Source organism: Haemaphysalis longicornis, unplaced genomic scaffold (genome assembly GCF_048455015.1).
Source record: "Haemaphysalis longicornis isolate Haplotype H1 unplaced genomic scaffold, Haemaphysalis longicornis Haplotype H1 scaffold_11, whole genome shotgun sequence".
Classification (NCBI taxonomy): domain Eukaryota; kingdom Metazoa; phylum Arthropoda; class Arachnida; order Ixodida; family Ixodidae; genus Haemaphysalis; species Haemaphysalis longicornis.
In genome coordinates this window covers 18301146-18325189 of record NW_027526214.1, presented here as the reverse complement: position 1 = coordinate 18325189, position 24044 = coordinate 18301146, and the positions used below count along the sequence as shown (strand labels likewise).

At 49.6% G+C, this 24044-nt stretch overlaps 1 non-coding gene across 1 annotated transcript; it reads right to left on the bottom strand.

Annotated features, from left to right (window-relative positions):
• Positions 1 to 23492: 23492 nt before the first annotated feature.
• Trnat-ggu (transfer RNA threonine (anticodon GGU)) lies at positions 23493 to 23565 on the bottom strand. The gene has a single exon. It is a non-coding gene; the product is annotated as a tRNA-Thr (tRNA).
• Between the last annotated feature and the right edge of the window lie 479 nt (positions 23566 to 24044).

Here is a 24044-nt window from a genome sequence, read left to right as displayed (position 1 = left end):
AACGTCTTTTTTCCCAGCGGCCGCCACGTAAGACGTGGTCGGAGGTCGGGGATTTTTTCTCGACTTATATTTTCGCCTATTTACCACTGTAATAAAGAAACATAACAAACACACGTCATTCGGCACTATTAAATATCTCGGAAACAGCCGAATAGCACTGGCAATGATGACTGCAACCTTGAAATGTGTCCTTACTGAGTCCCTCGTCCCGTATCTTTCTGTTCTGCTACATGCATTACGAGGACTCTGGCTCCAGCAGTTCGGATATGCCAATTGCTAACCCCGACCTCCGACCACGTCTTACGTGGCGGCCGCTGGAAAAAAGACGTTGTACGTCTCCCGCGGCAGTCGAGGGGTGGCGCTAGTTGACCGGCCTCAGAGCACTTGTAAATATAAACCCCCCGGTAAAAGTCGAGAGGGGAGCCGCGGCGGGATAGCGTAATTGGTTAACGCACAACACGCATTATGCGGAGATGTGGGTTCGACTCCCGCTCCCGGAAAAACGGCGGATTTTTTCTCGACTTATATTTTCGCCTATTTACCACTGTAATAAAGAAACATGACAAACACACGTCATTCGGCACTATTAAATATCTCGGAAACAGCCGAATAGCACTGGCAATGACGACTGCAACCTTGAAATGTGTCCTTACTGAGTCCCTCGTCCCGTATCTTTCTGTTCTGCTATATATATATATATATATATATATATATATATATATATATATATATATTGTAGCGCGGAAAAGGTACCAGCGGGCAACAACTCTATGCTAACTCTCCCTTCCCAAGCTTGAAAGGAGATTGGCCATTGTACAATAACGACAAGGAAGATGAAGCACCAGTGAACTGGACAGGTATTATCATCAGCGTGCATCGAGAGAAGAGCGCGTGAGTGACAGCCGTGTGCCCCGCTTGCTTTGGAAAGACTGCCCTCGGTGAGCATCCTGCTGTGTTTTCATCGGGAATGAACATATCCTACTGTTTGGTTGAGTGTGCGGGTTATCCTCCTCAGATCACCCCGTCTGCCCTCAAGACGACCTCTGAAGTCACATCCTGCCTTCTCCAACTGAGTAAGCCATGCCTGGTAATGCCCAACCCACCACGTCATCTTCCCCGGCGGCGGTCATCAGCTCCAGGGCGATTCGCCAGCGTGAACCAGATGACCAGGACCAGTGGCGCAGACGACCAGGACGTCGAGGACTGGCTTACTTATTTTGAGCGAGTAAGCGCGTACAACCGCTGGGATGATGTCGCGAAGCTCAGTAACGCGAGTTTCTCCTTGACGGGCTAGGCCTCATCGTGGCATAAATGGCTTCAGCAACGGCAGAGACCGCGTCGGGTGTCACTGCGGAGGATCATTCCGATATCGAGAGGCGTAAACTTGGCGACCCCAATCCCAAATTCACCACCGAGACCACGTTGAGGATCATGCCGGACAATTATGGGGTACATTCAGAAGAGCCTGCTGGTGAGTGGGTTACAAAGTAGCGGTCACGCCGCGCTTTGCCACGGTACAATGACCTTGCCCGTTATTATATGGCTAAGCAAAAATTTATTGTGCTATTTCAGCATCTCAAAAACGTTTGCGTTTGTGGTGTGCTCGCATGGCACTCTCACGCCTTCTATCAATAATCGCACGCGAAGATACTACGAACGGACTTACGTGGACAGTGATAAATCATCGTGCAAATTCATTTAAGATCACGTTTTACAGTGCAGATCAGGCTGGTAAACATTGCAAACGGACTCAAATGATCATTGGAGACCGCAAAATTCAGTTGGAGGCGCAGGTTTTGCGCCCCTAGGTACATCCCGTGGCGGTATTCGTATTGATCCAGGAGACTCGAACGCAGATCTCCGTAATCACACAACATATGAGTCAGCCAATATTCTTGACATCCGCCGCCTCGGTAAAACAAACTGGGCCTTGGTAACTTTCGATATCGCCAAATACCGTGCGTAATTTCACGGAAGTATGCCCTGTAAAACCTTATGTACCGCGAAACCTGGTGTGTTACCGCTGTAATCGCGACAGACACTTCCAGAAGCACTGAACCAATGTTGCAGTGCGCTGCCGGTGTGGCAAAATGCATAGCGAAGACACCTGCCCGCAAGATGTGTTCAACTGCACTATCTGCACGCGAATGGTCACACTGCGATTGCGCGGGAATGTGGAACCAACGTCGCCCGAATACAACGCTGGAAAGAAAATTGGAACGTACGCTCAAACAAGGCGCGTGTGTTGAACAGCCAAACACATATCTTCCAACATTGAAGGCTGCCCCCTTCTTCAAACTTGGTGGCATTTCAGCTCCATTGATCTGCTGACAAGAACATGAAGGACTCTGGGACGGCCCGACTGGTACAGTACTTACCTTCAGAAAGCCTCAGCCACACGATAGGCCGACGTACTCTGCCGTTCTCCAAGACAGCAGGGCAGATAAATCCCAAACCACCGAGAAATAAGTGACCACGCCCGGCCCCAATGAGCCCCTTCCACCAGTGTTAACCGACACACATTCGTCGCCTACTGGACACGCTGGTTGCCCAGCAGTGCCAGTACAAGAAAACCTATACCGAAAAGCAGAAAAATGAAGACGAGCGCCTCGTCATGATTGACGATTGCCGGCGGAAACTTCCCGCCCGCCATCGCACCATCCAACTAGTCGCCCTGATCCAGCACCTTTTACTAAACAAAGTGTTGAGGATATTGTTACCAAATTAATCCAGAAATTTCGACCCTACCCTCCCGACGTTCGAGACATGCGCTCTGGCAGCTCATTGCAAGAGACCGCTGTGAAAGCGCAATCTAAAGGCGTGGTGTCTGAAGACACCACGGCGCCGCCCCACTACTATGTTCAATAACTTGACGCCGTCTCAACTGCTGCTGAAGTGGAAATGTAGAGGCCTATAAATGATTATAAACAAAATGAATACCTGAACGGTACGCCAAACAAGCCGGTTGCTATTATGCTGCAAGAGACGTGTGGAACCGGCCCTGCGATACGCGGCTACAGGGGATACGCCACTCCGGCCATCTGACGGGTCCTTCCTCAGAGATCGGGATATATGGAAGCCACACAAGAGGTCACCGTTTACATCAGGCAAGGTGTTCCCCACTGCCAAGTGCCTACACTGGATGTACAGGATAGCGATGTACAGAAGTTGGTGGCAGTGAGCGATGGTAGCGATGTACAGGAGGTGGTGGCAGTGAGGATTTTTCTCGGGAGTCAAAAGCTGCTAGTGGCGTCAGCTTACTTTCGACCTGCTATTGAAGGTGCGGATTTCGAATGGACTCGATGGCTCCGTAGCCTCTATCCTACTGACATGGCAGTGGAGGTGATTTTATTGCGTTAAGCCCAACGTGGGGCTACCGCTGCTCATCTGTTCGTGGTCGCAGCCTGGAATAGGCGGTCGAGGATGGCGACCTGGTACTAGTAAATAATTTACCAATGGCAACAAGACTAGGCTCAGAACACCGTCAACAAGACAATTCTCGATTTTACATGGGCCACTACTAATGCGCTAGCCAATTGGTGGCGCGAAAGCTCTCCATGTTGTAGTGACCACTACCTCTATGGATTCAGCTCAGCAGTTCTACTCGTGCCACACTGCAGACTAAGCAACTCAGGGTTACAGAGTGGGAACGTTTCCGAATACTTCTAGCGGATACACCATCCCACCCGTTCTACAAGCCAGGCCATACTCGTACACATGGCGTGATTACCAGCACTGTTGAGGCAGCTAAAGAATGATGATGATGATGGTTAGTGTTTAATGACGAAAGGTCGCCGAGGGCAGAGTGACGGAGAAGTTATTTAATGAAGAGGAGTGATTACCACAAAAAGATAGGTATAAAAACGTCTGAACTGAACATAGTAAAATCAATTAAAGACAATGTTGATGGCTGAGTATAGGGCGCGATTTGATTATGCTTGATAGGAACTGAGGTAAAACAACTTAACTTCTGACAAATACTCAAACACACGTTTCACGGAAACAATGGCATCGTCACCTAGTAACAGCGATGGAGGTAGGGGAATATGTTGTCTGTAGAGTTGTCTGAAGTGTTTGTGTCGTGTTGTGTGAAGTGCCTTGCATGTGATTAGTATGTGCACTATGGTTAGGGCCTCTCTGCACCTGCTCCACTGGGGTCTAGAAGATCCCGTCAGCAGATACGAGTGCGTGGCATGGGTGTGCCCTATTCACAGCTTACCCAAGGCGACTTCCGTGTGTCTGTTGTGTGAGTCAGCTGTCTACCGTCCCAGGTGTGTCTTTATTACACGTAATTGGTTGTCTGTCTGTTCGTTCCTGTGTGTTTGCATTATTCCGTGCAAGTGTTGCCTTATGTGTGGCTTGATGTCTGTATAGGGTATTGTTGTAATGTCTACAGTTTTCCTGAGTGCAGCAGCACCAGCCCTCTCGTCTGCCGACTCGTTCCCAGCAATCCCTGCGTGTCCTGGGACCCAGCAGAGGAGCAGCTCATGATTTGTGCATACACGGACATGATAGTGTTGAATACAAGATTAACTATGTGGTTTTTGGGGGGCTTGTGGGATGACAGTGCGCAAACAACACACAAAGAATCTGCATAGATAATGGAATTGGGAATTCCATTTTCCAGAATGTGTCGTACAATCAGTAAAATTCCATAAGCTTCTACTGAAAAAATTGTTGTGTTCACGCTCATGGTTCTGGCGGCATTGAAATTTGGAGCATGAGAAGGCCCACGACACCCTAGTGGAAGTTTTAGAAGCATCACTATAAAATTCTGCACATGTGCATTTAAACTGCAAAGACAGAAAGGGCTGCAGTATTGCAGCTCGTGGTACAAGATTTTTTTCAAGTTTTATAAAAGAAAGGTCGCACGACACAGGGCGAACTTGCCAAGGCGGTAAAATGTTTGAAAAACTTGACCTGTACACATCTATAAAAAAAGCACTCAGATCCGAGGCTCGCTCTCTCACTCTAAGTGAAAAGGGCTAAGGAACGGGTGGGTGATTTACAAAGAGCCGAGATGTTGATGTATCGTTAAAGACAGGATAAAAAGGATGGTTATTCAGTGATGAAATTTTAAAAGCATAAAGCAAGCACATGTTCACTCGTTGGTTCTGAAGGCTCCGCGTATTGCACTCGACATACAGACTCTCGACCGTGCTAGTGCGAAAAGCACTGGAGGTGAGACGAAGCCATAATTGTAGCACTGCTTTGAGAATTCGCAACGCTGTTTTACTCGCCGACCCATATACCACACTGCCATAGTCCAAAAGAGACCTAACCAAAGCAGTATAGAGCCGTAGTAGGAGTTCTTTGTCGGAACCATACGATTGGTGGGAGAGAACCTTCAGAATATTCACTGTTTTCAGACATTTATGTTTAGGTTCCCTGATGTGTGGAATGAATGTGACTTTCTGGTCAAACACAACACCTAAAAACGTGTGCTCCTTGTTCACAGGAAGCCACACGCTATTAAGAGTAATCTCTGGGTCCGGAAGGATCCCGCGCCTCCTGGAGAACACAATGCAGGAGCTTTTTGCAGGCTTCAATTTAAGCCCATTCTTGTCTGCCCAGCCGGCAAGCTTCTTGACTTGACCAAGCTGGACTTGACGTTCGCATATTGACATATTAAATGATTTAAAAGATATTTGCACGTCGTCTACATACATGGATTAAGAGATTGTTGGTGGCAGTGCCTTTCCAAGGGAATTCATCTTTACTATGAAGAGAGTGCAACTCAACATGCCACCTTGCGGCACCCCATTTTCTTGGACATGAACCTTTGAAACTGCACAACCAACTCTTACTCTAAACCTTCTCTCTGACAAATAACTAACAAGGCTGTTCAACATGTTATGCGAAACACCGAATGACTTGAGGTCACTAAAGATCCCATAACGCCAAGTGGTGTCTTTGGCCTTCTCGAGGTTGAAAACCACAGTTAAACAGTACTGCTTATGCACGAAGGCCTCGTTGGTGTATGAGTCAAGTGCAACCAGTTGATCATTCGTCGATCGCCCCACCCTAAAGCCTGCCTGGCAGCTATCGAGAAGACCATTGTACTCGAGTAAGTACACGAGCCTGCGAGTGATCATCTTCTCGAAGAGCTTGCCCAGGCAGCTTGTCAGGGCTATTAGAAGGTACCTTGAGGGGGACGACGGGACCTTTCCCTCCTTCAAGAAAGCCACTACAATGGCCTCCCTCCAAGAGTGTGGAATGTGCCCCGAAAGCCATATTTTATTATATAGATGTAGAAGTGCTTCAAGTGTGTCTGCGTGTAGGTGTTGTATCATTATATATGTAATGTTGCCTGGGCCTGGAGCTGAGTGTTTACACGTGCTTATGGTAGCCCTCAGCTGATGTAGTGAAAACAGGGAGTTGTAAGAAGTCTGTGATTTGTTGTGGTCGTGTAGGGACTTCTTTTCTCTTGAGTCTTTATACTTCAGGAAAGGGTTCGTGTGGTGTGCTGAACTGGACACGTGTTTGAAGTGTTGTGCGAGTGTGTCAGCCTGGTCTTCCAGTGTGTCCCTTGTTCTACTGACCAGGGGCATGCTGTGTGTCTGTTGTCCTTTGAGTTTGCGTATACGTGTCTATACCTTGCGTGTGTCTGTGTATGAGTTTAGAGCTCTTATGAATGAGCGCCAACTATAACTTTTTGCCTCACGGCACACACGTTTTCTGAATGCTTTGGCCCGTTTGAACAAGAGGAAGTTTCGAGACGTGGGGTAGCGACGGAGGATACCCCACGCCTTATTCTGGGCCTCTCGCACTCGCCTACAGTACTCATTCCTCCACGGCCTCCGCTGGTTGCGCGGGGCACCAGAGCCGTGGGGAATGGACTTTTCCGCGGCGTCGAGGATGTGCGCCGTGAGGAGCTGTGTGGCTTCATCTACGTGTAGGTGTCTTATAGTTGTGTAGTGTAGTTTCGATGTATCTGTAAACGTGTTGCAGTTAGCTCGTGCTTCATTGAACCTATTAGGGGAAGATGAACTGCTTGGGCGTTTACCTATATGTGTAAGTGAGGTGGGGAAGTGGTCACTGCCATATGGGTCAGTTCCCACACCCCACTCGAGAAGAGGAAAGAGAACTGCGTAGCCAATAGCCAAGTCAAGACATGAGTATGTGTTGTGTCTTGTGTTATGTTATGTAGGCGGTTTATTGTTGAAATAGAGACAAATACGTGCTTTATTTCAGACCTGTACGAGAGCACTCTTGCTGTCTGCCTCATGCTGGCCTGTGAAGGTGGCTGGGTCGTCAGGGCGGGCGGGTGGGATTGTGGGAGTGCCTGCGGTAGTTACCCAACACGCCCCTTGGACTCTCGTCGGTGTAGACAAACACGGCGAGAGAGGTCCATAACAAAGTGAGCGTGGTGAAGTCCCGCGTTTATTGCAGCACCCAGTCGAAGTAGGACGTCGGGTGAATGGCCCCGGGGAGCGCATGGAGCGTGCGATCACGGAGCAGAGTGTAACAGTGACAGTGCCGGACCAAATGTGCGGCCAGGCACGCGACACTGCGGACAGAGTCATTCGGTGGGGTCATTGCCGTAGAATTTGTGGTGAAGTGCGGGGGAGAATCGGTGTTGGTGGCAAGGCGGCGAACCAATGTCTGTGTGGCCCGCGCTAACCCGTCCGGCATTAGAGGAACAGGACGCTCATGCTCATCGCTGCGGTCTTCCCTATCGACACGAAGACGCCAGAGTATCTGTCGGCGTCTTTGTTGTGCGATTACTTTCCTCACAGTGACATCGGGAGGGCTCGCATCGGGGATGGGCAATGCTATCAGCGATCTTCGTTGTCTAGCCACAGCTCCCGCCTCACTGTGAGCCCACTCATTTCCCTCAATACCCGAATGGGGGAACCCAGGCAATGGAGGCGGTTTTGTTGAGCCAAGAATGTAACTCCATGAAAATTGCGACCAAGGTGCCGAGGATTCCCGGATATGATGACGATGCTCCGCTGACCCGCCTGCAGATGTTGTATGGGCGGGCCGAATAAGTGAAGAGCAAAAGCTTTTGTGGTGTGTCCCTTGGTTCGAAAGTATTTCTCACCAATTGTGCAGCATGGAGGAGGGCAAGTAAGTCCTTGTATGCTGTGTCGGCGGTGGCAGTACTTGTAAAAAGACCTACATTACCGACGCAATGGGTGGTGTCAACGCAGGCCACAGCACAAACGTGTACTGGGTCATTTTCGTCCTCCTCACTAGTGTTATTTCGTAGGGGCACCGAAGTCACCGCCATGCCTGTGTATACGATAGTGTGAGTGACGGGCAATTTGTTCATGACGCTAAAATTGTGGGCCTTGGCAAAGCGGCGCCGTCTTGCTGAATTCCGTGACAGGGGTTCCATGCCACGAGGAAGCGGCTTGCCATCCGTCAATGGAATGCTCGCAGCCCATGGAGGGGGTGGGGAGGGTAAACCAGCAGCCATTGTAGTAAATATCCCAAGCTCGTCTAAAATGGAACGTCCCGAGTTAGTGCTGCTAAGGCGGTCCCTCTGGGCTGCGAGGGCTTGCTCGGCTATCCCACCATGCGCATAAAGCTCACTTAGGGGGGTGTATTTCGCAAGCTGGTAGCAATCCGTATGGCCTCACGGTTAGTCTTCTCTAGTGTCTCTTGCTGGCTGCGGGTGAGGACATGATAGTTGTAAGCCTAGAGTATGCGGGAATTGAATATAGCTACTGCGAGCTGCGCGTCTCCTTCTATCTCGTGCCCCAATGTATACTTGTGACTCGGCGAATGAGATGCAGCAAGGAATTGCACTGCGTGGTTGCTTTCTTTGCCTATGTCATGCTTTTACCATCCTGGTCAATATATGCTCCTAGAACCCTAATAGAAGGTTTCCTGAGTATCCGTTGGCCTGACATAGAGAGGGAAAAAAGTTCTGGATAGCCTCGGTTTTCATGAATGGGCCATTGAAAACTACCACGTATTCAGTTTTTTCAGCAGGCGCAGTCATTCCCATTGTCTGAAGGTAAGTGTTAATGACATCTAGGCTAAGCTGTAATGTTTCTTCCTGTTCACCAGGAGCTCTAGTCGCAGCCCAAATGGGGATGTCATCAGCGTAGATGGCGAAATATAATGATGGAATTTCCTCAAGCAACGGCGGAAGGCATGCCATTACTTGATTGAACAAAATAGGCGAGAGGTCTGCACCCTCGGGTACCCCAACCTTTTTTGGGCAAGGTGGTCCGATGTATTCTCCCACTGGCACTCTGTAGGTTCGATTGTACAGGAAATTTTTAATGAATGTAAGCATATGTCCACGTACTCCAGCAACATCTGCGCTTTCTAACGCAGCTTTATGTGGGACGGAGTCGTAGGCTTTACGGACATCTACAGCCACCACCGTCCGTGTCTGTACTGCTGAGTGTGCACTGAGGACCTGGTGATGCAGTTTGAGCAGAATATCGAGGCCTTGGCGCAAGCCGATTTGATGCGAGTGAAACGTACCAGCCTTCGCAAGCTGCTAATTGAGGCTCTTAGAAGCATGCGTTCAACCAGTTTACAGAGGTTGCTCGTGAGGGATATGGGTCGTAGATTGACAAGGTCATTCGGTGGTTTTCCGGGCTTTAGAATGGGTTTGACAAGGGAGTCACGCCAGGAACATGGAAACGTGCCGGTCCTCCAAACCAGGTTAATCTCACCCAACAGAAGACGTAAGGAAGATTCTGGAAGGTTCCGGAGTTCTGCGATGGTGATGTTGTCAGGACCTGGGCGCTACGAGGATTCGCCCTTCTCAAAGCTGCGTGCAGCTCGGTAATAGAGAATGGTTGATCTATGTCGGCCAGACTTGTGGAAAGGTGATCATCGGACTTCTCTGGTACTGAGTTTCGAGAGTAAATTTTCGAATCAGGGTAAAATACATCGCCTGCCTGGAGGGCCAGCTGAGCTTCGGATATTTGCTGGCGAAGGGCGACTGCTTGCGCAGCGGTGCGTTTCATCGATTTTGCTTGCCAGCCACGAAAAAGGTGGCATATTTCGGGCCCATTCACATCACCATTAAAACGCTAGCACATGTCACGCCACCTCTGCGAGGCCAGCTTAGCCGCAAAATCGCGTGCCTCAGCCGTTATACGGTTGAGGCGACGGCGCAGCCGAGATGGTTTCTCTTGCTTCCTGTATTCGCACAATGCATCGAGACGTTGGCTCCATAAGTTGGCGAGGTGAACATCTGGCGCCCGGGAGCCCTCCGTAACGTAAAACGGCCGGGTGGCAAACATTTTCGCTTTGTTAATCGTTTGTAGAAGATGTTCAAGGCGTGTTTCCTCTAGCTCGTCGTATAAAGTATCCAGGAGTGTAGCCTGTAACGTGTCTCGAAACCTATCCCAATAAACGACGCTTGTAGCGTATTTTACAGATTGTCTGGCATGCCCATGGAACCGAATAAAGATGGGATAATGATCACTCCCCCACGTATCCGCACTTAATTCCCAAGCAATGTATTTGGGCTTATTCGTCCGAGTAAGTTCCGTTGTTGTATCGCCTTGGCGGATATGTTGACGAATACGTGTGGCACACTCGTGGTCATTATTAAGCGTGAAGGTATTGTCCTCCATCGCACGAACTAGGTTTGTGCCGTGAAATGTGTCAGCTCTGGCTCCCCAATGTGTGTGGTGCGCATTGAAGTCACCGCCAATGACAAACCAAGCCCCAGGACGTGTCTTCCGGATGCTATCCAGCCAAGACCAGTCAATTTGAGCAGTTTCTGTACCAATAGGTGGACGTAGACGGACACTACCACAACCTCACGCTGATGAAGCTGCAAAGTTACTCCAACAACTTCTTGATGAGATGTACACCAGCGCTTGAGATCAAGCTCGACATGTGGAAAACGGCTGTCGACTAAGACCTCTGCGTTACCCTAATAAGTGATGGGCCGCATAGACACGATTCCCGCCGGCTTGCGTGACATGCGCTGCCACCGCGTTGTGGTGGCACACAGGTATGTGTCTTAGCCAGGTATTGCAAGGTTGGAATCTCGCATTTCTTGTAGAAGATAAACGGTGGGTCTTGTCCATGTTGAATACCTAATTAGGAATTACGCTTTCTTGCGAGCGAATGTTCTGCAGTTCAATTGAAGGAACCATGGTGCTTGTGCTTGATGTGGTCGAGGTGCGGTTGTAAACGAGTGACTATTATCTCCCATTGTAGCGGTTAAAGATTTTTCGTCAGCTGAAGGAGCTGGCTCTGTTGGTCAAAGATGGCGTTGAGACTGGCTATTAATTGCTTCTGGCTTTGCCCTATGCGCTCCAGGTGGTGAATGAGTATGTCGACCTTTTTAGTGTAGGCAGGGTTTGGACTTGACGACCTACAGGTGCCCTCAGGAGACTTCGAAGCGTTTAAAGCTTCCCAAGGAGATTCTCCTTTGTTTACTTTCTTACCGAAAATTTCCGCAGCAGAATGAGGGACTGTATATTGACCAGCAAAAAGGTGGAAAATTATGGTCGTTCTTATAAAACTTTAGTAATGGGGGTAAATGGGTTTCATCGAGCGAGGGGTTCTTGCAAAGGCTAGTATTAGTTTTGCCGGGGGGCACGTGATCAGACGTTGCAGAATCATCGATGTTGTGCACATTGTTAGGACTGCACTGTCCAGGACGTGTGGGCATCTTTGTATGGTTGAGATCAATCGGTGATCCCAACAGTCCGGTTGTGAACGAAGCTTCTGTCGTCGCTTGGAGAAGTTTGGATCGAAGGCGTTGCGTCGCCGCTTGGCGGGCCCGGCATCTCGGATCCGTTGCCAGATGCTTGCCGCGGCAGTTCTTGCAAAATGGTGTTACATTGACCCCGCATGTATCCAAATCACTACTGGAGTCATGCTGTGGGCCTCCACACTTCGTGCAGCGCTTTCTGTGTGTGCCAGGACACACATCTTTGCGGTGACCCCTGTCATGACACATAGTACAAACTGAAACGCGTGGTTTGTATTGGTATACTTTGACTTGGCCTTAGCCGAAGGTCATCGCGGTCGGTATTGTAGGTCCTTCAAATGTGACCAGTACTGTGCCATTGGTGCCCACCGGCCTGACGGCAAGAATTCGATGGTGTTTCTCACTGTAAGCGTTTGTGCAGTTTAGACAAATCGCAGCCGGTGAGCCCGTGCAAAACCCAACGAGAGGCGTTATCAGGCGCCGGTTCGTACGTTTGCACCAGAATGTTTTCGTTTGGTTGCACTCGGAGGTCACGCGTCTGTAGTAGAGCATCTCTGGAGTGCACACTGGTAGTGGTGAAGATAATGGTGTTAGAACTTGGTTGAGGTTTGTACTGAACAAATCCCGTGAAAGCGAACGTGCGGTGCATCTCCCAAATAAGGTCATCGAGGCGTATTCTTCAGACGTTGGCAAGGCTATATTGTTGCGTGGGACGAAGGACAACTATATAATGTTTCGTGGATGGAGTCGACAAAGCTGAAAACGTAATCTTACGTGTACGCTGCGCAACCGTGGACCAATTAGAATCACGGCCCTGCACAATAGGTTCGATTCCCTTTGTGGTGTCTGCCGTGTGAGCAATGGTGTCGTGAGTATCAGACCCAGTCTGGTCTTTATGCTGTGAAACTACATTTCTGACCGTATTGGGCGGCTCCAGCTCGTCTTCTTGTGCCGAAGAAAGACAGCGAACAAGCTTCGTACCAGGTAATGTTGGCGGCGGCGATTGGGCGATTGAGCAGAAGAAGGTAAATTTTGAGTAGCTTCGCCCTTGCATTCCGTATGAAGCCTCGCATCGATGATTTCACCTAGCAACGGACACGAAGAGTCATCAGTCAATATCGCGTAGCGGTTTGATGTCGTCAGCGACACGGAAACCGTAGTCATGAGCGCTGCAGAACTTTTGGACTATTAGGCCTATGGCCTGCTTCCTACCTGGCCCAGATTTTCTTCGTCCTTGGAAGTATTAGTTGATTCGGAAGCCGGGAACGCAGTGGGGGCCAATTGCGGTCACTCTCATGAAGCACTCGGTTAAAAGTGATGGCGGTGCGACGAAAATTTGCACAGTTTTAGTCCATTTTTGTGGGAGCATTGTACGGGCTACACTCAATCTCCACAGGGGGATTGACCCGTTTATTGTTGAAAAGTCATGCTCCAGAGGATGTAAGAAACCTCTCTATCAGGCGACCCCGGGCATCCGTACGAGAAAAGCCCCAAAGAGAAATGTGGGCATTAAGGTCGCCTTTTAGTATGTATGGTTCGGGGAGCTGGTCAACCAGCGCCTCGAAGTCAGAGCACAAAAGTGCAACATCAGGAGAAAAGTATATAGAGCATACCGTTATCAGCCTATTAAATAATATTAAGCGTATTGCTACAGCCCCAAGGATAGTGTTCAAAGTGACAGGGTGGCATGCTAAGGATTTCAGGACGATTATGGCCACACCACAAGAAGAGTTTGTCCCGTGCCCAAACCGCTGGCACTTAAAGCAGCGGTCCGGGTTTGGAATGTAGTGCCGGACATTACAATGCACAAAACTTGCATTGACGTACTCTGGGAGGGTGGACCGGTAAAAAGAAAGGATAATGTGCTTGGTCGATACTACTTTGTCATCCCTCCTTATAGTTATGCGCCTCATAGCTGTCACGCCCTGATTTGTCAGGCATTTTAGCGGGTCAGCATCTGTCTCATTCATGAGGTCTAGTTCAGAGATGACACCTTGAGTACTGTTCAGGCTCCGTTGTGGTGTCACCCTGATTGCAAGATTGGCTATGCGAGTTTGTTCAAAAAGGAACTTGTCATGCTGTTGGTTGTGTACTTCAACCAGGATTTCTCAAGTTCTTTGTTTTTTGGCGTTATATTTTGGCCTTATATTTGGCCTTAAGATGCCCTCTAGAAATTTTGATATTAGGAACACGGACTGTGATGCTAGGGGCTTTTCTTGTTCAGTGGATTCCAACACCAAAAAACCGGGGTAGTTATCGGGCTTTGGAAGACTGAGGATTGGGAGTGGCGGAAATGAACCTACGGTGTGGCCCCTTTTCAGGGACTGATCATGTATGGGGGGGTTACGATTTACCATATGGCATGTAAAAGAAGCAGGGGATGGGGGTAGTTTCTTCTCAAACCTTAACCTGATCGCCTGAGAGGTCCCGGAGCTCCCTGCCTGGTAAACAGACAGGGAACCGAAGCTTGACCTAGGCTCCGAAGGCGACCGTTTGGGGTTTCTGCCCTTCACCTTAAAACTCGTTACCGCGGTCTGTTAGAGCGTGAGTATGGGGGCTCGGAGTCCACGGTGTTTCCAACACCGTCACCAAGATTGCCCAACGTGCCCTGTGCGGGGGGCAGCTAAAGGAGCTACTCGAACTTTACAGATAAAGCCTGACACACCAGATCCAGACCGCCACCTCATTTTCTTGTGGCGGATTCGAGACACTTTACAAGAGAGCTACTGTGCTGGATGCCACACTCACTCTGATCTCGTGCGAATCCGGCAACACAATGCCCGCATTCGGCGTCACACGCGGCAACTTGCCAGGAACCGCTTTGGGGGATCATTGCGGTTCGTTTTCTCATCGAACGAGGTCGAAATTTGTGGGGAACGCTCCGGGCCATCACTATAGGCCCGAGCGCGCAGGCTACAGTCCCGGCTGTGCTTCTACGCTCCGGAGCCACTCACGTGACTTTTGAAAGAGAAGCTGTAAGGGCGTTCTTCCCACAGCCATCCTCTACGCCACCACAGAACATTTAAATCTCAGACCCGGGACACGAAAAGGACCCCCTCGAGGCACCCTTCACTAATACTGAACTTATAACTGCACTGGACCAAGTGAACGCGCGCAGTGTGCTTGGCAAAAATGGCGTGAATTGGTCAATGCGGCGGTATCTAGATGAACAATCTGGATGCGACCTACTGGAAGTGTTGAACTTCATTTCGGCCTCAGGACATCTGCCAGAATGTTTCAAGCACGCAGACGTCACAACCATTCTTAAGGCTGGGAAAGATGCATCCACGATGTCTAATCTAATCTCCCTGACGTCGGCACTTTGCAATTTTTTTAATTAGCATTTTTGCCATGCGGCATATAAAGAAAAGATAAAACATTAGGTAAAATAAAGAGAACGGGTACAAAAGCACAGGTAGTCAGGAAAGTGATGACCCTGTACAAGTTTAAAGGTAGGCATGGAGTCCGGTCTCGTGTAAAAAGTCCAGAAGCGACCTGCAGCAGCGGTCTTCATGCACCCACCGTTTGAAGTCCCACAGTTTATCCCACCGAAGACCAACTACTCTTAGCGCACTGTCCCGAGCTGTTTTGGTTCCAGTACACGTCCACAACAGATGATCAACATCCGCTTGAGCCGCCGTAGCCGGACACTTGGGACATGTTGCTGGGTCGTCTGGTGAAGGTCTCCAAGTCCAGGTGACTTAAGGTGTGAGAGCCACCCCAGCCCGAAGCCTCCTCAGAGAAACTTCCTCCACCCGGGAAAGATTATGGGGGAGGGAGCAGACACACTGGGGATTAAAGCACGTCTGTCCCTTCTCATAAGAGATTTCTTGGCTAAAAGGCGGGAGCGTGGATCACTAGAAAGCGAGCTAGGGGCGGATTCAGATTCTGTTGGGGCAGGAGAGTGCGAAAGATTGTTCGCTTACTGGCTGAAGAAGCTGTTTCCGTGCCCCTGTACCCAATGTACGTGTACCATTAGCTGTGCTGCCATGTGCAGGCTGTGAATGTGCTGGAAAATCAGAGGAGTCTTTTTCACTTGCTTTAGGTGCTTCATAGCACTCAGCTTTGCAAATTACTTGAACGAATGGCCGCTACCCGACTAATCTAGTGCCAGGAAGAAAGAAGAGTTTTTTTCCACCCCACGTAGACTGGATTCAGAACCAATCTCGCAACGCAGGAGAGCATCCACCACCTTCTGCGTGCACTGCAGCGTGCACGACATTATAAACCATACATCTTGGTGGCTGCAGACCTTCGCAAGGCTTTCGACACCGCCTCCCACCACGCGGTACTACAAGCCCTCTGCGAAACTTACCCGGGTAAAAAGGTGGGGAACTTCGTTCGAGCCATCCTTGCAGACAGGACATTAGAAATACGCTCGGAACGTCGGAATACCCACCGTTATAAGAACACCTGCGGGGTGGTACTTCAAGGCGCCATAATGTCTCCGATATTATTCAATATCGTGAAGGCAAAGCCTGTAAAGGGCGTTGCTGCCATCACAGGGGTTCATGTCACGGCTTTCGCTGACGACGTGACCATCTGGATGGAGGCCAACAATCACCCTACAACTGATGCCGCCCTACAGAGCTTGCAACATGCTTTGTACAAATTAACGGCCCTTCTGATACCAACTGGCATGGAGGTGTCAGCAACAAAACAAATTACTTAGCTGCGCGCGGCAAAGCTACTAAGCGTGAGCGTATTAATTTAACTATCGCAGGGCAACCCCTCCAGCCAGCTGCAGATGGTTGGATCTGCATACTGGGTGTACCGTTTCATGAAAGCGGGGGAGCTCAAGAGTGGCTGAGAGAGCTAAACCTATTGTAGCGACATCTTCTGCAGATAATACGTGGCATCTCTGGCACTTTCGGTGGTGCTTTGCAAGATATCGCTCGACGCCTAGTACAGGCAGTGCTGATATCTAGAGCAGTCTACGGCGCCACGTGACAACTTCCAACTTCCCAAATTCACCAGTTATGGGAGAACGTACTCATTACGGAGTGGCGACCAGCACCCCGGGAAACTGCTCGGGCTACTTATGCCGTGCAACGTGCCACAGTGGTGCAGACGACCGCAGCCACGTACGCTGCGGATCCGCGGACATTACCTCGCACTGTGGCTGTGGCACTTGCAGCTGTAGCTGCAGACAGCAATGAACGCAGTGTTACAGCCTACATAGTAGACTCCATTCCGGACACCACCAAACTTGCCCTGCGTGATATTCAACCAGGCCTATGCGAGCACGTTTTCTTCTGCCGGCATACACTCAGCGCACGTACCACAGTGTGCACGTTTTCGGGGACTGTGCCGACGCATTACGTTCTATTATAGTAGTTCCACGGAACCACTCTGCAGCACACTGCATTAAACGACCATGCATCTCCCTGTACATCTTCCACACGCCCGTAACAGTACGGTGGATCCCTGGCAACGAGGGGCATCCCGGTAATTAAAGCGCCCACAGGCTGGCGAGCGAGGCATCTTCGTCGTGCCGCCATCAGCTCGGGAAGACCATTGCCAGCGGAGACCGTTTCGATCCTGACGAGGAGCGCCAGCGTCAATTCAAGTCAAGTCAAGTCAAGTTTATTTCCACATTGCAATGCTATGTTGAGGACACAGACAAAGGGCCTGTGCCCCGTATACAGTTACAGCACCGTTGTGAGAAATACATGTGTCCTAAACTAATATAAACAAGAAACAAAGCACAGCATCACGATCATAGTTTCACTTACAAACACATGTCCAATAGGTTTGGTAAATACATGTGCCACAAAATAAACCAGCGTAAAGGAACGAGAGCAACATCAAAATCATGCATCATACAAAAGTCAAGGAATGCCAAGAAACAGGAAATATACGAGTACATTCCTAAATAGGGGAAGAATTTTGTATAACAGGTAAATAATCTAAGCATTTGTCTTCGTAGTCCGTATATAGGGTATTTTCAAATGTCCGTATAGCGTGTACCATAAGTGCTTACACGAGCTCTTGGTGCAGCAACTTCTCTCAACAATGAATCATTCATCATTCCCTTCAATACTAATATTGTAGCGCGTAAGTAATAATGAATCATATAAATTTTCCACAAGGCGTAGCTTCAGGCTGTGAAAAATAGCCCAGTATGTGCGTCGTAATGAACATTTACAAAAGCTCTAACAGCTATTTTTGAAGGATCTGAATTTTATTTATATTTGTTGTTGTCGTAGTACCCCATACAAGAAAACAACAGCTTAACGTAGACAGAACAAAGAATTTATGAATCAAGATTTTTAGATTTTGGGGTAGCACACTAGGCAAGTGGGATAATACATCGACCGTGCGGGCAAGCCTACGGCATGCATTCATGACATGCATTCAATAATAATTATACCTAGGTTTTTACCGTTGAAACTACTTGGATGTTACATGTACCAAAAGGTAATGATAATGACAAATTACTTTTTTTATTTTTGAGGCGAAAAAGACTGTTTTCGTTTTACACACGTTTATGCTTTGAGAATTGGTTAGGCTTCATGAATTCAATATTGCTAGTACCTTGTTTGCCATTGTTTCATGTTCCGCTATTGTGTTCACAGAAAAAAAAACTGGTATCATTAGCGTACATAACAAAACGACAGCCGGAATCAATATATGCGATTTCATTGACCTAGATGGTAAATAATAACGGTCCAAGAATACTTCCTTGTGGTGCACCCCCCATAAAAAAAGAAACGTTGATTTGGAACCATCTAATATAACTTGCTGCTTGCGGTCATTCAAATAGCTGTTTAAAAACTGGCATGTCACCGACATGCCTGGCGCCTTCAACACAAGTCATCAGTACCCCAGAACCCACATCCTCTGCCTCCTTGATTATGTCGCGGCGCCTGGGTTATTCTCAAACGCGCCCGTTGCGGCTTCGCCATAACAGCTGACATCGTCGCATGGTGGCGAGGACGGCACATTAACTTTAACTCTTCGGGCAATGAAACCCAACACGGCAACAACATAACACCGGCAGGTTCTCCGATGTCAGCAGCGGTGGCCAACTCTTATTCTGTAGACCTCGCAAGACTTCCACAGACCTGATCTGCTCCCAGTTCCTCCCCTCTTCTCTCCTAGACTCCCATATGCTCTGCTACGCATGCCATGGCAAGAGCGAAACGTGACCTTCCGCTCCTCGTATAGTCATGCCCGGGCCTTGCCGTGCTTCACGCCCAACACCGCCCGGCGTGTTTTCACTCATTCAAAGAGTGGATTCGGCACTCTTGGGGCGTCAATACACCTTGACAGCACTCTGGAGCTTCGTCTGTGCGGCCTTGATGGCTGGACATTACAAGCGCCCTTCTGGGCCCTCCCCCTTGCCCTCTGGCTTCGGGCCATCATTTGTTAATAAAATGCTTTCCTTCCTTCTTCCTTGATGGGGCGCACCGAAAAATGGTATCTGAGCCGTCCAGATGATCGGTCAACCTGAGCGGCATTCCAAGCGAACATTGTTGGCTTATTTGGCCGCCAAGCTCTGCGCAAGCTTGGCGCGGAACGGAACATAAGGAGTGGGCTCCAGAGGCCGGTGAGACCTTTACCAGCTACATTGAGGATTTGGTAGATCTCTGCCGGCACGTGAACCCGTCGATGCCTGAGCCAGACACCGTCAAGCACATCTGCAAAGGAATCGACAAGGACGCGTTCGAGATGGTGAATGCCAAGAATCCCCAAAACGTAGGTGAAGTCATTAGCCGGTGCCAAAGTTATGCCGAGTTGCGCAGGGAGCCCACCTTGACTCGTCGCCGCTGGGCGGAGCGTGATAACTCGCTGTGTGCTCTGCAAGTCGACGAAAACCCGTCCTTCGAGCGCCGCATCAAGAAGCTGATTCGTGAGGATGTCGCACGGCAGATCTCTTCCCTGCCTTGTTTATCCATCCAGTGTTCGCCAGCAAAAGGTCCTGCGCCTCGCTGCCACTCCTTTAAATGATTCCGGAGCAGGTCGCTGAAGCCATCCGAACTACGCCCGAGCCTTTACCTGCTGCGGCTCAGGTTTCATGCGCTGAATTTGCGGCACGGACCCCGCCGAACGCTTACGTTCGTCGACGCCGCCCACATCCGAAGGCAATTCTTGCTTCGGTTCGCTCGCCGCCGCTTCACCCCAACCACTGGTGGACGCCTGATAACCAGCCGATATGTTTCCCCTGCTGAATTTCTTGCCACTTCGCACGTTATTACCACCGTGGTGTTCGCCACTAGGAGACACTTACCGAATGCCGGGCTACGCAGATAACGCGTACATATTCACCGCCCTTACAACGACGTCCATGCCTAGCCGAACTGCCTTGACGAACTGCCTTGCAGTACCCGTTGGTCCTTCTCACCTCGACGCCGTTCCATGTCGCCGATGCGGCGTCGTCCGAATTCCCCGGAGGAATACTAATCGCCGCATCGCCGGAGGCAAGACCTGCGGGGCAGTCGAAATACTGAAGCGCTTGTCAGTGCCCTGGGAACACTGTTGCAGTCGAGGTGGAAGGAATCCCAACTTACGCCTTGGTTGACACTGGAGCTGCGTTATCAGCTATGGATGAAGAGATTTGCCTCCAATTAGGAACAGTGAGGATGCCAATTTCCGGTTTTCATCCCCGCACTGCCCCACCGCATAACAACGAGCACGTCGCAGTTTGCACCGTCTATATTCTCGTACAGATTGAGCTTGAAACATCATCGAGTTTCTCGTTCTGCCCTCTTTTTCCCATCGCATCACACAAGGGTTGGACTTCTTGTCACGTCATAGCACCATTATCGACTGCGCCTGTGCCGAGCCTGCATTACTTCCTCATTTTGACGCCGATACGGAGAATATTCTGCTTTCTACTACGTTATGCACCGCCGACGGCGGCCCACTTCCGCCAGCTTCTACCGTTTTGATACCAGTAGCCTGTGACACAATTTCCGGGGCAACAGTCGTGTTCACGCCGTCTAATCTTTTTTCCTGTCGCCGAGGTACCACAATTATCTATGCCGTCCTTACTATCGAGAATGGGGCAGGAGCTATACCTTTCTACCATGCATCTTCTTCCCCCTTGAATGTGCTTCGTGGTGAGTCCCTTGGGCGTGTGGAAGATATTGGCAGCTACCCCGTAGACGTCCCGGATGTGTCACCTGCTCTGCCTGGCCAACTTCTTCCTTTTGACTCTGCTGCCTTCGTTACCGCCGTAGACGACAGACTCGATCCTCTTCAGCGCGACCCCTTCTGACCCTTCTTCAGAGTTTCCAATCCACCTTCGACTGTCAGAATACTTTGCGTCGCACGACGACTATCTCTCATCGAATCGACACTGGCTGCCATCCTCCTTTGCGGCAGCGACCGTATCGCGTTTCGGCCAAAGAACATTGTGCGATCGAAAGCCGTTTCGACGAGATGCTTCAGCATGGCGCCATTCCGCCATTTCAATGCCCTTGTCCTTCTCCAGTCGTACTTGTTGCAAAGAAGCGTGAATCCATCCGATTTTGCGTGGATTACCGCCGAATTAACAAGATCACTCGGAACGACGTTTACCTTCTGTTGCGGATTGAAGAATCCTTGGATATCCCCACTCTGCGACCTGCTTTCTGATCCTACGCTGCATACCGCTCTCCGGGCCAAGCGACGTTAGGCTGCGCACATCGCCATCCCCGATGAACTTCCCCATCTGCACAATTATCGTCCAGAAGGACGCAAGTGGTTTCTCGTGATCCCTCGTCACTTGCGGACAGCCATTTGTCAAAGCTTCCACGCGGATGTGCATTGTGCCCATGCATATGTCCTGAATACGGACGAACGACTGCGACAGCGCTGTTTCTGTAGAGAAATGTAAACCTTCGTGATGAAGTTCATTCAGTCATGCCAAGACTGCCAGCATCAGAAGTCGCCGCCTCAACAACATACCGGCACAATGCAGCCTTTACCCTGACCAGCGCACCCTTTCGACCGGATCGGGATTGACTTATATGGGCCACTGCCAGCTACTGCCGCCGGGAACCGCTAGGCCGCGGTTGCTATCGACAATCTTACGCGCTACGCTGATACTGCTGCGTCCCGGCGGCCACGGCGAGCGAAGTTGCTTCTTTCTTCCGACAAAAAAACACGCCATCTATAACTTAGAAGTTCACCTGGTGCTTCTTTAGGAGCACCACGTGAACTCCTAAGTTATAGAGGGCATGTTTTTTTTTCGGAAGTGATAGAAGCTCTCCTGGAAAAGTTCAACGTAACTCACCGCTGCACTACTACCTCCCACCCGCAGACGAATGGGCTGATGGAGAGGCTCAACCACACTCTTGGCGATATTCTCGCCAAGTACACCTCTTCGGAACACTCCAAATGGTTCACAATTCTTCCCTTTGTGTCGTACACATATAACACCACGGTGTAGTCAACCACAAGATTATCTCGGTTTTTCCTCCTGTACGGTCGTGAACAATTCTGAACTCTCGGAACAGTTCTCCCCTACCGTCCTGATGTTTGTGTCCACAGGACTGTTTCTCGACTCAGCAGCCACTCCGAAGAATGGCGCCAGATTGCCCGCCCTTTCACTTCAAAGACCAGTCACACCAAAAACATCGTCATGATGGTGACCTCCCGGAAGCCACTTTTTCCCCCAGCTTCGTGGCATGGCTTTGGATACCGACTACTACTGGTCTCTCTAACAAGCTGCTGTCGAAGTACCACGGCCCCGACCGCTTCGTGGAACACAATTCATCTCCCAATTACGTTGTCGAGCCACTAACCCCGTCTTCATACCTCCGTCGCTGAGGCCGCGACACAGTCCATGTGCAACGCCTCAAGCATTATCATGACCCTGCTGTCGTGGCGTGCCCTTAATTCACCAGGGTGTCTCCCTGCGCAGCGGGGGGTGATTGTAGTGCGGCATAGGTAACAGCGGTCAACAGCTCTATGCTAAATATGCCCTACCAAGCTTCCAAAAAGATTGGCCGTCGTAGAATAAGGACAAAGAAGATGAAGTACCGGTAAACCGGACAGGCATCACCAGCATCGTGGACCGCGAGAAGAGCGCAGCCGTGAGTTCCGCTTGCTTTGGATCGACTGCCCATCCTGCGGCGCTTTCTTCGGGACTGAGCACATCCTACAAAATATATATATACATGTATATAAATATAAATATATATATATATATATATATATATATATATATATATATATATATATATATATATATATATATATATATATATATATATATATATATATATATATATATAGCGAATCGGAAAATGGGAAATGAGGGGCTCCGTGAAATAAGACAGAAAATAAGGGTTGGCAGTCAAGAAAACCTCGGAAAGCAAAGGGGAGGTTGTGGTGGGTCATAGAAAGAGATCAAGAATTTTTTGAGTCGAAAAGAAAGTGGTGAAAAAATGCCCGCCGGGTGGGATCCGAACCCACGACCTCCAGAATACCGGTCTGGTGCGATAACCACTACGCTACCAGCGGGGCTGTTTCCCCAGCACTTTCTCGGGTATTTATGTTAAGGTGTTTTTGTTTCCTGCACTTGGGGGTGGTAGCCAGCGCCACTCGGACTACTCGGGGTGAAGGGGACCTTCTTTTTAACCCCCGGGTCGTGACTCGAGTGTCTACGACATGTCGAGAGTGGTCGACCAGCGTTGAACCCTCTTAAGCTCCCTTTGGCACCAAGACTGCCAGAACAGAGGCCCTCGCTAAGCATGTAGCGAATCGGAAAATGGGAAATGAGGGGCTCCGTGAAATAAGACAGAAAATAAGGGTTGGCAGTCAAGAAAACCTCGGAAAGCAAAGGGGAGGTTGTGGTGGGTCATAGAAAGAGATCAAGAATTTTTTGAGTCGAAAAGAAAGTGGTGAAAAAATGCCCGCCGGGTGGGATCCGAACCCACGACCTCCAGAATACCGGTCTGGTGCGATAACCACTACGCTACCGGCGGGGCTGTTTCCCCAGCACTTTCTCGGGTATTTATGTTAAGGTGTTTTTGTTTCCTGCACTTGGGGGTGGTAGCCAGCGCCACTCGCACTACTCGGGGTGAAGGGGACCTTCTTTTTAACCCCCGGGTCGTGACTCGAGTGTCTACGACATGTCGAGAGTGGTCGACCAGCGTTGAACCCTCTTAAGCTCCCTTTGGCACCAAGACTGCCAGAACAGAGGCCCTCGCTAAGCATGTAGCGAATCGGAAAATGGGAAATGAGGGGCTCCGTGAAATAAGACAGAAAATAAGGGTTGGCAGTCAAGAAAACCTCGGAAAGCAAAGGGGAGGTTGTGGTGGGTCATAGAAAGAGATCAAGAATTTTTTGAGTCGAAAAGAAAGTGGTGAAAAAATGCCCGCCGGGTGGGATCCGAACCCACGGTTGCAGATATATATATATATATATATATATATATACATATATATATATATATATATATATA